General features: G+C 39.5%; 1 pseudogene; it reads left to right on the top strand.

The window, feature by feature from the left end:
• Positions 1 to 6,756, top strand: part of LOC114114975 (small ribosomal subunit protein eS8-like) — a 67,939-nt pseudogene extending 61,183 nt beyond the window's left edge.
• The last annotated feature ends 5,375 nt before the right edge of the window (positions 6,757 to 12,131 follow it).

Raw genomic sequence — 12,131 nt, 5'->3', positions numbered from 1 at the left:
TGCAAAGAGAGCACTCTGCTTCTGTTCAGGCATTACAGTACCAGTGATGAGTGACCTGGCTAAAATAGTGCAGAAAGGCCCTGCCAAAAATGTCCGATGCCCTCTGAGCACCAGAGAAGACTAAGAAACTGTAAATAATAAAATATGCAGGAAATCAATGTATCATTTGTTATTGACATAAGTATTTGCAACTTTCCCCCATGCAAGGGAAGGAACATACAATGGAATGTAGAATTGTGAAGGTAAGAGACACACATTTGATTGCTGCTATTCTGTGGCAATTAGATCATGAGGGGATGTGAGGGATTGTGTCTCACTCATTTCCATATTTTCAGGGCCTGCCAGAGTATTTGAAGATGGCAGAAATTGAGTAAGTTATTTTAAGTAAATAAAAGCAAATAACATAATATTACTGTAATTGTGCAATAAATTGTATAATCTTTAAATTCTTGGCATCATGAATTTCTTATGCTTTAGATATTTCATTTTATATAGCTATTTCAGGGAATACTTTTCTTGACCAGAGAATAAACTGAACCACCCTTCTGTATACCCCAATATCTGCTAATACATGTCATTATATCGTGACACAATTTACATTTATGTCCTTGTGCGATCACAATAAATTGCAACCCAGTCTTTTATTTGAAAACAGAAGTTAATTCCGTTTTAATTTAAAACATGTCAATATACACTAGCCTCTTAATTTTGCATGAGGGCTGAAGCATACTCTTTAAGTATAGAAGAGTCTAAGGTCTCTGAAATCTAAAACACATCAGCTGATAAATAAACAATGAAAATGGTAAGATAAGAGGAAATGTGCAACTTTTGTTCATCAAATAACTGAGTTGGTGTTGGTTAACTAAAGAGTTTCTACGTTACTTGGCTAGCTCTCATGCGTGGCATTGCTCCCTTTTCTAGCATCGTCTCTATGACCCACTCTTTGGTTGCTCTCTTCTACTTTTAAGAGCTCATGAGATTAGACTGGGGCCTCCCAGATAATGCAGGATAACTCTCCTGTTTTATTAGCTAACTGATCAGCAATCTTAGTTCTACCTATAATTCTCCATTTTTCCTTGTAACAAAACCCATTCATAAGTTTTGGGATTAGGACCTACACCTCTTCTGTTCCCCACACTGCCCAATAACCAGAATTTAAAGGGACGGATGGAATATACTCTTGTTAAAGTTTCCCAGTTGAGCCCCAAGAGTGATGTATGGAAACAGGGGAGGGCTCACTGGTTTATATTATATTAATGCTGATGATTTAGAAATGGTTTAGTCATGAATCCTCACTTTATATAAGGTGAAATTGAATCTATAAGACCTAAATCATGAAGCCCAAACTATCTCTGAAAGAACTGGGGATAATCACTAGTTTTCTAACTCTTATTTTAATGTTCTTTATAGTAAGCCATCCTCCTTAATCATCTGCTGCTTCAGGCCAAAAATACACGGGAGTCTATTTCACAGGTTATATGATTCTTAATGATTCATAAAAATAAGTATAAAAACAAAAATAAGATTATAATAAAGTATAAAATTCTTACAAAGATTAAAATAAAGTTTAATGTGTGAAGGCTACAGATAGTCTCATTCTAATAAAACAAAAGCACAAAAAAACAAATGTATTATACGAGCCGTGTCATTAGAGCTTTGCTCAGGTATAGCCAGGAGGAAACACTTGGAAGTTGATAAATTAGTTTAGGGAAACTCACTGCTCCAGGCTTCATGCTTTACCCTTGTGTTTGGGGAGAATAATTCCCCCCACCTCTGGCTCCCACCAAATAAATTCATGGTACCCTGCTTCTACATGTCTTTATACCAGCAGACCATACAAGAAAACAAACAAACAAACAAAGAAAAGAATCATACTGAACTACTCAAGTAATTAGAGAAATGGCTTGTCAACCCAGAAAATTTAATAATGAAAAATCTTAGTGAAAATATGTATACTTTAAAACCTGAATTACTCTATCACCATAGCCCTTTCTCTACACCATAATTATTCACTGAATAAAGCACCTTAAGTGATTCTATGGTTAATTTGACTACGTAGATCTGGCTTCAAAGTCACTCCAGATCCTGTTTGTCATTCTGGAATTCCAGCTGTGCTAGAATTGCTTAAAATCATAAAAAAGATCTCCCCTGTAAAATCTCTTGTTCTTTTCCTATTCAACAACCAATGCCCTGAAAAGAATTAGGTATTGATATTGCTACTGCCATCCAGCATGCCTAACCCCTGCCATTTCCCAGCCTGGACACGGGAAGCCAAGTGAATATGCTTTTGTTCATTGAGAACTTTGTTTTCATATTTTTTCATTAAGGAAAGGCTGTTTAATATTTCAATACTCATTAGAAAGGATAGTTTAAACTAAAGGAGAAAGTGATCTAGAATAACGTATTCAATTGCAAATTTGAAAATTTTCATTTAGGAATTTTATATTAAACAAAGCATATTTTGAGTGAGCAATATTTTTCTAGTTTTACTGAAGAACATTTGACAAATAGAAATTATATATTGTTAAGGTATGCAACATGTTTTGATATATATATACATTGTAAAATTATTAACACAATCAAACGAAGTAGCATAACCATTACCTCACCTAGTTACTTTTGATTGTATATGTTGAGAACATTTGAGATCTACTCTTAGAAAGTTGCAATTATTATTAATAAATATTGTCATCATTCTGTACATTAGGTCTCCAGGACTTACTCATCTTTTAACTGAATATTTGTTCCCCTTTGCCATTATCTTCCCATTTCCCTGGCTACTAGAAAACAACATTTTATTCTGTCACTATGAGTTTGACTTTTTTAGATTCCATATGTGTGAGATTATGCTCTGGGAGATGGCAAAGGGTAGGGAAGCCTGGCAGGCTGCAGTCAAGGGGTCACGAAGAGTGTCGACTGAGCAACTGAACAACAACATGCAGTATTTGTCTTTCTGTGTCTGACTTATTTTACTTAATATAATGTCCACCGAGTATATCCATGCTGTCACAAGTGGCAGGATTTCCTTTTTAAGGTTGAATAATATTCCATTTTATTTGTATGTGTGTATCACATTTTCTTTATCCATTTACAAATCTACAGACACAGGTTATTTCCAAATCTTAGCTACTGTGAATAAAGCACAATGAAAATGAGAATGCAGATCTCTCTCAGAAATGCTGACCTTCCTTTCTTTGGCTATACATCCAGAAGTGAATTGCAGCATCTTACGCTAGTTCTGGGGTTTCCAAGTTGGCATTAGTGGTAAAGAATCCGCCTGCCAACGCAGGAGATGTAAGAGACATGGGTTCATTCCCTGGGATAGGAAGATCCCCTGGAGGAGAGCATGGCAACCCACTCCAGTACTCTTGCCTAGAGAATCCCACGGGCAGAGGAGCCTGGTGGGCTACAGTCCATGGGGTCGCACAGAGCTGGACATGACTGAGTGACTTAGCATGCACACCAGTTCTGTTCTTTAACGTTTCAAGGAAACTCTGCACTGTTTTCCACTGACTGCATCAATTTACGTTTCTACCAATAGTGCAGAAGCATACTCTTTTATTCACATTCTCACAAACATGTGTTATCTTGTTTTTATTAATCTCTATCCTAACAGGTGTGAGGTCATATCTCATTGTGGTTTGATTTGCATTGCCCTCATGATTAGTGACGTTAAGCATCTTTTTATGTATCTGTAAAGTACTTGTACTGAGCGACTGAACTGAACTGAGCTGAAAGCACTTATATGTCTTTGTTAGATTAATTTTGATTGAGGTATAGTTGGTTTACAATGCAGTGTTAGTTCCTGCTGCTGCTGCTGCTAAGTCACTTCAGTCATGTCCACCTCTGTGCGACCCCATAGACGTCAGCCCACCAGGCTCCCCTGTCCCTGGGATTCTCCAGGCAAGAACACTGGAGTGGGTTGCCATTTCCATCTCCAATGCATGAAAGTGAAAAGTGACAGTGAAGTCGCTCAGTCATGTCTGACTCTTCACAATCCCATGGACTGCAGCCCACCACGCTCCTCCGTCCATGGGATTCTCCAGGCAAGAGTACTGGAGTGGGGTGCCATCGCCTTCCTACTGTAATCAAAATAAATCGGCATACATATAAATATATCCCCTCCCTTCTGGACTTCCTTCCCATTCAAGTTACCACCTGCATTAAGTAGAGTTTCCTGTGCAACTAGGTTCCCATTAGTTATCCATTTTATACATAGTATCGATAGAGTATATGCATCAATCCCAGTCTCCCAATTCCTCCCTCTCCCTTCTCCCCTTGATATCCTGATAGCCATACACTTGTTCTCTATATCAATGTCTCTATTTCTGCTTTGCAAACAGGATCGATTAGACCATTTTCCTAGATTCTACATATATGCATTCATGTACAATATTTTTCTCTTTCTGACTTACTTCAATCTGTATAACCCTCTCTAGGTCTCTCTGGATTTCTACAAATGACCCAATTTCCTTTCTTTTTATGACTGAATAATATTCCACTGTATGTATGTATCATACCTTCTTTACCCACTCTTCTACTGATGGCATTTAGGTTGCTTCCATGCCTTGGCGATGGAGGTCTTCTTTAGAGAAATGTTTATTCAGGTCCCTTGCCTACTGAACAGTTCTATTTATTTTGCTATTGAGCTATATATATATATATATATATATCAGTTCAGTTCAGTCACTCAGGCATGTCCAACTCTTTGCGACCCCATGAATCGCAGCACGCCAGGCCTCCCTGTCCATCACCATCTCCTGGAGTTCACGCAGACTCACGTCCATCGAGTCTGTGATGCCATCCAGCCATCTCATCCTGGGTCGTCCCCTTCTCCTCCTGCCCTCAATCTCCCCCAGCATCAGAGTCTTTTCCAGTGAGTCAACTCTTTGCATGAGGTGGCCAAAGTACTGGAGTTTCAGCTTTAGCATCATTCCTTCCAAAGAAATCCCAGGGCTGATCTCCTTCAGAATGGACTGGTTGGATCTCCTTGCAGTCCAAGGGACTCTCAAGAGTCTTCTCCAACACCACAGTTCAAACGCACCAATTCTTCGGCACTCAGCCTTCTTCACAGTCCAACTCTCACATCCATACATGACCACAGGAAAACCATAGCCTTGACTAGGCGGACCTTAGTTGGCAAAGTAATGTCTCTGCTTTTGAATATACTATCTAGGTTGGTCATATCTTCCAAGGAGTAAGCGTCTTTTAATTTCATGGCTACAGTCACCATCTGCAGTGATTTTGGAGCCCCCAAAAATAAAGTCTGACACTGTTTCTACTGTTAAACCATATATCTGTTAAGAGGCTAATATCGGATAGTAGCCTCTTAACAGATATATGGTTTACAAAGAGTAAAGGTCACCAAGTGGTGGTTTAGTCGCTAAGTCGTGTCCAACTCTTATGACCCTATGGACTGTAGCCCACCAGGCTCCTCTGCCCATGGCATTCTCCAGGCAAGAATACTGGAGTGGGTTGCCACTCCTTTTTCCAGGGGATCTTCCTGATCCAGGGATCAAACCCAGGTCTCCTGGATTACAGGCAGATTCTTTACCAACTGAGCTACAAGGGAAGCTCAGCATGGTTTACAAAAGTCTTCTGCAGCTCTGTACTTTATCTTTTCACTTTGTTGAATGTTTCCTTTACTGTTAGTTTGATGCAGTTCTACTTGTTTTTTGCTTTCGTTGCCTTTGCTGTGATGTCAAATTCAAAGTATCGCTGTTAGACCAATGTCAAGGAAGTTTTCCCCTAGGTTTTCCTCTCAGAGTTCTATGCTTTCCTCTAGAAGTTGTATGCTTATATTTAAGTCGTTAACTAATGAGTTAATTTTTGTGTATGTTTTAAGACAAGGGTTCAATTTTATTTTTTGCAGGTGAGTATCTAGTTTTACTAATATCATTTATTGAAGAGACTATTTCCATTTTATTTTCTAGGTACCTTTCTGGAAGACTAGCTGACTGCATACACATGGCTTTATTTCTGGTTTCTCCATCCTGTCCACTGGTGTAAGTACATTAAAAACAAAACAAAACTAGAGACTGCTTATTGCCAACCAGAAAATGAAATTTGATCATTTATTTTGTTGTTAAGAAAATTGTAAGTACTTTTGAAGAGATGAAAATTCATTTGCCTTCCCTTGTCTCTTAAATTTCCTTTACTATGGCAGTATTCCCATATTTTGTTAGAATTGTGGCCCAAGTTTAGGCAGCTACAAATGAAGTGGAATTAAAAATTGTTCTTAGAATTCCAATACTTATTAAAATGTGGTTTACTCAGGAAGCTTTACTCTTGAGGTGAAAATCAAATACAGAACAGAAAATAAGCTGTACATAGGCAGAACACTCTTTGACATAAATTGCAGCAAGATCTTTCTTGACCCAGCTCCTAGAGTAATGAAAATAAAAACAAAATTACGCACGCATAAGCTGCCTGCTGCAGCTCCAGCTTGCCATTACCCTGTCCGAGGTGCGACTGCCATGTGGCTGTGCTGAGCAGTCTTCTCTTGTCTGGAGTTACAAGAGTTTATCCTTTGATTCATCTGATTCATTCATCGTGTTGTGTACTGCCATCAAAATAAAGCCTAAATCTTACAAATCGACTGATGCTGTGAGCAGAATGGCTGACCAGGCCATGACCGTGGTGGCTGAAGCCCACCAGACCCTTGAGGGATGGCGTGAAGCGGGGGTGCGCAGTTTACTGATGATGACGGTAATTCATACAGCAGCAAAGGAGACTGGAAGCCCAGGACCAGCCTGAGCAGCAGTGACAAGGAGATCAGCGTGGCATCTCTTTACTGTTGGGCAGCCCAGCCACACTTTCCTCCAATCCACAGCACACAGACAAACCAGAGTTCTGCCCCACATGATTACAAAGAAAACGCCGACACAGATGTTTCAGCCCCTGGAACAGGCCTCCGCCAAACACAGCTGTTACCTGAAACACACCCGGATGCCCAACCTAAAAATGGGTGATGTAGGATGAAGCTTTGATATGAGGTTGGGCATGGATTTAACCCCTCAAGAAAGGGAACTGGCCAGATTCAATCCAGGGCCGCAAAACGATCAAGAGAAACAAACAAAAAAAACTATGAACCCAGGTCTCCCACATTGCAGGCAGATTCTTTACCAGCTTAGGCACAAAAGAAGCCCAAGAATACTGGAGTGGGTACCCTGTCCCTTCTGCAGGGGATCTTCCTGACCCAGGAATCAAACTGGAGTCTCCTGCATTGCAGGCAGATTCTTTACCAACTGAGATATCAGGGAAGCTCCTATAACAATTTTTAGGAATTTTTAAAAGTGATTTTGATTATACATATACATATAGCCTTCTTTTTCAGGTTGTTTTCCATGTAGGTTACTACTGAATGCTGAGCAGAGCTCCGTGTGCTATACCTGTAGGTCTTTGTGGATTATATATTGTATATATACTAGTATGTATGTATCCCAAACTCCCAGTTTATCCCTCCCCTCATGTTTCCCCTTTGGTAACCATAAGTTTGTTTTCTAAGCCTATCAGTCTGCTTCTGTTTTGTTAATAAGGTCATGTGTATGAATCACTTTGTTGTACACATCAGACTAACACAACATTGTAACGCAGCTATACCCCAATATAAAACAGAAATTAAGTTTACCATTGAGCAAAGTTTCCTGGACTACACAGTAGGTTCTTGTTGGTCATCCACTTTAAAAATAGCAGTGTGTACATGTCAATCCCCCCAGAAAATGATTATGTATTAAGAAAGGCTGCCTGATGAAACATGCCTCAATGTAAATATCGTAATAATCATAAATTACATGATTTGGTAAGTTCAGTTCACTTCAGTCGCTCAGTCATGTCTGACTCTTTGTGACCCCATGAATTGCAGCAAGCCAGGCCTCCCTGTCCATCACCAGCTCCCAGAGTCCACCCAAACCCATGTCCATTGAGTCGATGATGCCATCCAACCATCACATCCTCTGTCATCCCCTTCTCCTCCTGCCCTCAATCTTTCCCAGCATTAGGGTCTTTTCAAATGAGTCAGCTCTTCGCATCAGGTGGCCAAAGTATTGGAGTTTCAGCCTCAGCATCATGCCTTCCAATGACTATTCAGGACTGATCTCTTTTAGGATGGACTGGTTGGATCTCCTTGCAGTCCAAGGGACTCTCAAGAGTCTTCTCCAACACCACAGTTCAAAAGCATCAATTCTTTGGTGCTTAGCTTTCTTTATAGTCCAACTCTCACATTCATACATGACCACTGGAAAAACCATAGCCTTGACTAGACGGACCTTCATTGGTAAAGTAATGTCTTTGCTTTTCAATATGCTATCTAGGTTGGTCATAACTTTCCTTCCAAGGAGTAAGTGTATTTTAATTTCATGGCTGCAGTCACCATCTGCAGTGATTTTGAAGCCCCCCAAAATAAAGTCTGACACTGTTTCCACTGTTTCCCCATTTATTTGCCATGAAGTGATGGGACTGGATGCCATGATCTTCGTTTTCTGAATATTGAGCCTTAAGCCAACTTTTTCGCTCTCCTCTTTCACTTTCATCAAGAGGCTTTTAGTTCCTCTTCACTTTCTGCCATAAGGGTGGTGTCATCTGCATATCTGAGGTTACTGATATTTCTCCTAGCAATCTTGATTCCAGCTTGTGCTTCCTCTAGCCCAGTGTTTCTCATGATGTACTCTGCATAGAAGTTAAATAAGCAGATTTGGTAAAGCTGAATATAAGTGAACTGCTTCTTTGGGCTATTGAATCTTCATGGTCAACACTGCCCTGTCTGTATGTTCATCCATGCTGATAGAATGTGAATGGGAAATTGACTTTCAGTGCAGAATTAATGTACATGAAACTCACATTAGGGATGTTATCCAGTGAGTGCTAAATATAAAAAATGTTACAACAGGAAGTAATTTAGGATAACTTAGCTATGCATTCTTATTTTTTAAAAAAGAAGAAAATAGGTCATCGGGCATCACTAAGAAACTTACACAAAGTCAAGTCAGGATTCGAAAGTGGCTCTCTTGATCTCTAGACTTGTCTTCACTTACATTCTATTTGACACCATTCTTCAAGCTTTGTGAACAGAATTTCTTTAATCAAAACTAGTTAATTTTAAGGAAATTCTTAATCTCTGGAAATTGTATATCGCTCATCTTCATCAAGGTGCAATTTCCTGACACTATTTCTCTGGTTTATATTAAAGACATTTTAAAAGCCTTGTGACATATCAAATAACAAAGTTACACACATCATCAACTGTTCTCTTCGTGACATTAACATAAGATAATCTCAGACATATGCATTACACTTAGTTTTATTGAGGGAAATTTTAAGAAAATGGTAAAACCATCTTTGGAAGTTCTGTAATTAGCTTTGCAGAGTCAGTGTATCAATATTAGCTAATTTCAATCAGATTAGTGTTTTATTTATGTATTTTATAAACATCATGATTTATATATTACTTACCTATTCAAATATATGCTTTGAAAAATATACTTTACTTTGAAGTTATTAAGCCATGAGTAAATATTTAAACAGATTTTATACAAATTAGTATAATTCCTACCCAGTCTACTTTCCATTTCTTCCCTCTTAATATCTTTAATATCAGAAATAACAGCATTTCAACCACCTCTTTCCTTTTTCTTCTATCCTGTCCAATTGATCTCGGTGTTACTGATTGCTTTGTAGTAAAGCAGCATGAGTTACTACTTCTAAACAATATGATTCCACTCAAAGTGATGCCTTTGAGCTACCAATCATAGGCAAAGCACAGCATGAGGACTGTAATGCAAGATTGTGAGCTCTACCCATGAGCCACAAAGTCGTGCTTTTTCCATGTGTTTTAGTAATTTCCCATAAAAATTGGCTTCAGAGAATATTCTCATACTTTAAAACTCCAAATTTTAAAATAGAAACTTCTGTGACAATTTTTCTTAAAGTCACTCTTGGCCTTCCTAAGAGCAGCCATTGGTATTTAATTAAGAAAACAAAGGCAAATTCCCCATTGGTTTTCTTTTTGTAAATGTCATAGTACAATAAAATATCTTTTAATATGTAGGAGAGAAATGAAATGCTACTGCTTGTGTTCTTTTTTAAAACTTTTTTATTGGAATACAGTTGCTTAACAATATTGTGTTCTTTTTTGCTGTACAATAAAGTAAATCAGCTATGCATGTACATATGTTGTTGTCATTTAGCTGATAAGCTGTATCTGACTGTTTCACAGCCCCATGGACTGTAGCCCTCCGGGCTCCTCTGTCCATGGGATTTCCCAGGCAAGGACACTGGGGTGGGTGTCATTTCCTTCTCCAGGGCATCTTCCTGACCGAGGCGTCCGACCTGCATCTCCTGCATTGGCAGGCGGACTCTTTACCACTGAGCTGCCGGGGAAGTCCATCAGTCAGTCAGTCAGTTCAGTCGCTCAGTCGTGTCCGACTCTTTGCGACCCCATGAATCGCAGCACACCAGGCCTCCCTGTCCATCACCAACTCCCGGAGTTCACTCAGACTCACGTCCATCGAGTCCGTGATGCCATCCAGCCATCTCATCCTTGGTCGTCCCCTTCTTCTCCTGCCCCCAATCCCTCCCAGCATCAGAGTCTTTTCCAATGAGTCCACTCTTCGCATGAGGTGGCCAAAGTACTGGAGTTTCAACTTTAGCATCATTCCTTCCAAAGAAATCCCAGGGTTGATCTTCAGAATGGACTGGTTGGATCTCCTTGCAGTCCAAGGGACTCTCAAGAGTCTTCTCCAACACCACAGTTCAAACGCATCAATTCTTCAGCGCTCAGCCTTCTTCACAGTCCAACTCTCACATCCATACGTGACCCCAGGAAAAACCATAGCCTTGACTAGACGGACCTTAGCCGGCAAAGTAATGTCTCTGCTTTTGAATATGCGATCTAGGTTGCTCATAACATACACATATATTTCCTCTTTTTGGGATTTCCTTCCAATTTAAGTCACCTCAGAGAAGCATAGGGTTCCCTATGCTATACAGTAGTTCTCATTAGTTATCCATGTCATACATAATAATGTATATCCATCAATCCCAATCCCACAATTCACGCGTCTGCCTTTTTCTGCCTAGGTGTCCACACATTTGTTCGCTACATTCCTGTCTCTATTTTTGCTTTGCAAATAGGTTCATCTCTACCATTTATCTAGATGATACATATAAATGACATCATATATGTGTCTTGTCTAATCTTGTGAAGACAGAGGGAGAAATCTTCTACAAGCCCAGGAGAACAGCCTCAGAATGAAACCAACCTTGCCAGTATCTTCATCAACCTGCAGAGCTGTGAGAAAAGGTATTTTCTTAAATTGTTTAAGACACCCAGTCTGTGGTACTTTGTTATGGCACAACTAGCAAACAAATACAACACAAATTTATTTAAATTACTAACTCTCTCCACTCTGCATTCACTAAATATTCTGCTATTATAAAACTGGCAAGTGTGTGCTACTCAGCTTCTAGCTCTACATCCTCTTCAGTCATAGCTGACCTTCACCAGCAAAGGTGACAGAATACACTTTTACTGGGCTACCCATGGTGGATCTATGCAGCCTTGCTAAGGCAAACTGCCTTTTATGCAGAAGATCATAACTGTATCCATCTTTCTCCAGGAACCTTGATAATATTACACTGATGACACCTCTCTCCAAGGGATTACATTGAACACCCTTATTAAGGACATATCATTTTAACAGATTCTAGTCCATTTGGTTTAAATACATTCCTAATTTATAAATTCTACTTAATCTCTTGATGAAAGTGAAAGAGGAGAGTGAAAAAGTTGGCTTAAAGCTTAACATTCAGAAAATGAAGATCATGGCATCCGGTCCCATCACTTCATGGCAAATAGATGGGGAAACAGTGGAAACAGTGTCAGACTTTATTTTGGGGGGCTCCAAAATCACTGCAGATGGTGACTGCAGCCATGAAATTAAAAGACGCTTACTCCTTGGAAGAAAAGTTATGACCAACCTAGACAGCATATTGAAAAGCAGAGACATTACTTTGCCAACAAAGGTCCATCTAGTCAAGGAATTAGAAGTTCATGGTTCACATACTGTTGAAGCCTGGCTTGGAGAATTTTGAGCATTACTTTGCTAGTGTGTGAGATGACTGCAATTGTGTAG

Source organism: Ovis aries, chromosome 5 (assembly GCF_016772045.2).
Source record: "Ovis aries strain OAR_USU_Benz2616 breed Rambouillet chromosome 5, ARS-UI_Ramb_v3.0, whole genome shotgun sequence".
NCBI classification, from domain to species: domain Eukaryota; kingdom Metazoa; phylum Chordata; class Mammalia; order Artiodactyla; family Bovidae; genus Ovis; species Ovis aries.
Note: the sequence above shows the minus strand (reverse complement) of the source record. Positions and strands in the feature narration are given on the sequence as shown.